We start from the raw sequence: 2,653 nt of genomic DNA on the forward strand, positions 1-2,653 counted from the left end.
GGTTTTCATGAATTAAATTGTTTCTCTGGGGACTTAAAATAGTTTCAAAAATAGAAAATAGCCGTTTTACACTGACTTGTGTCATTGGAACAGCATGCACAACTATAGCTAATTTGTACAAGTCTTCATACTTTATCTTCATTGTGTTCCACCAAGAAATTAAACAGCTATCTGCAGGAATTCTTTCAGTATTTGAAAAATCCCTAAGAGAAGATGAGATTGATTTTTTTGTGGCATTTAAACTTTTCTTGCTTTGTGCAGCAAATCTAAGCATGTTTTCCAACTCATCTTCTGTTGTAGCAGATACCATATGTTCTGAAACTACCTCAAGTTCTGGTTTGGGGTGCATTGCACTTAAAGCTCCATTAAGTCTGATCAAATGACTTATTGCTCGTTCTTCTTCTGCTTCAGATAGCATAACACTAAATCTTGGATCTAGATATAATGATGCTAATATTATTTCATTCTTAAGAAGTTCACTTTCCCTAGCATTCATTGCTTCTATGATGTTGTAAGCCAACATACAATCGATTTTTGAAATTTCACTTTTGCAAACAAACCACACCTTATAGAAATCCCCGGGAGTCAAGTTTTCTTCTTGCAATCTTACTATAGCTTTTTTAGCCGGTTCTAATACGTGCATAATTTCCTGCAACTCTACCCAATATTTAAGAGAAAACTTAAAATCGATTCCAATTATTTCAACAAACTCTTCAATAAACGGCCGGAGTTCCATTAAACGGTTAATCATTTTATATGTCGAACACCATCCTGTCACCACGTCTACAATGGGCATGTGATATTTCTGCACCTTTAAAATATTCATTATAACTGGAGTGGAAAGCTTTTTAGAAATATTCCTTGCATGGGCTATAGTGTTTGCATACAGTTCTCCATTTAGAGCATCTTTTACTGCAAGTTGTAAAGCGTGAGCAGCACACTTCACAAAAAAACTACTGCCTATTTTTATATCTTCCACCTTGCTTATATAATTTTCTTCACTAGCAATTTCAGTACCGTCATCGTTTCTAGCACAATCAACAGTCATAGAATATACTTGATTTAAACTCAAGTTGTATTTTGATAACACATTTATAACTATTTCTTTGATGTTTTCACCAGTATGAGCTGATGAGAAATCTGTAACTGCTAATGTTCTTATTTGAAGAGAGTCTTTAATAATGACTTGGGCATTAAGTGCCAGCACAGATCTATCTAGATGAGATGCGATATCAATTTTCAATGAAAACATTCTGTTTTGCAGTTCTCCACTTATTTGATTCACAATTTCTGCAGCTTTTTCATCAACTAAATTTGAAATTTTCTTCCGATCCATTACTGTATTGAGTGCTCGTTTAATTGGATCAATTAATTTACGTAATCCACTATCTTCAACTGCAAAAAAAGGTCTCCCATTCAGGGTCACCAACTCAATCATAGCATTGTTAAACGTTTTAATGTCCATTGGGATGTTTATTGTTGAATAATATATGTCATGGATATTTTTTGCGATTTTAGCTTGACTGTGATCAAGAGATTTTTTGTCGTCCAGCTGGAGTAATCTTTTCCCCGTTGCAGCTTCACGTCTTCTAGCAAGAATTTCGAATTCTGCTTTATGGTGTCTCTCCAGATGTTTCATTAGATTAGTAGCACAAGGATGTCTCAAAACCATCGTGCAACCAATTACATTACAAGCCGCTTTTGCATTTTCGTGAGAACCAACAATTGTGAAGTAGGAATATACTTCATTAGTTCTGTGACGCCCCATATTTAAAAATATCGGAGGAATTCAGTAAAATGATTAACAAACAAATATATGTAATAAACAGTTCAACTCCGTTATGGATTAAGCAATCTAGAGGAGAGGCAAATGAAAGAACAGATAAGAAATCCAAGTAAACAGATTGGAAATAATATTACTTACTGGCTTCTGTCAATTAAAGAATATAATTTATGTATATATCTAGCGACGGACCTCTTTAATAGAGTCAGGAGGGAGAGAGAGAGAGAGAGAGTCTGTACTCTTCATTCCATGTTTTTAAAGCAGCTTAGTTAATTTGAACATTTAAAAAGGTATTTAAAAACATTTTCACAGTTAAAAGTATGTGAAAAAAATAAAGCTAATTTTAGATTTAAATTTAAACTGGAATTGAAATTAATTAAAAACTGGAATTTATCGATTCAAATTCAAATTTCAATACATTTAAGTTCGATTCGATTTGGATTTTCAATTTCAGTTTTTAAAAAAATTTTTAGAATTTTTTTTTTTCGTTGTTTCTCCACTTCCTTGTTATGGTTAATGACAATTTCTCAAGTTTTACTGGTCTAAATTTTGGAACTGGAAAAGAAAATCCGAAATATATATATATATATATATATAAAGGTATCGAAATTTCCGTCCATAACATAGAGAGAAATGCTGCCGGGCATTCACATCGTCATCTGTCAATTGAGAAATAAACATTTTCGGTGTTTCTAACACATCGTGTTACAAAACAGCACTAATGTTATTAGTGAATATAAAATACTTAGGGATTTTAACAATAATTAGGTTTACTGTAATTTTTTTTCTGCAAACAAACCAAAATATAACGTAGATATTTTGTTGAAGAGTGAATTTTATTATCTTATCAAATCTCCGACCCCCCCCCCC

The sequence above is a fragment of the Octopus bimaculoides genome, chromosome 2, assembly GCF_001194135.2.
Source record: "Octopus bimaculoides isolate UCB-OBI-ISO-001 chromosome 2, ASM119413v2, whole genome shotgun sequence".
Taxonomy (NCBI): Eukaryota; Metazoa; Mollusca; class Cephalopoda; order Octopoda; family Octopodidae; genus Octopus; species Octopus bimaculoides.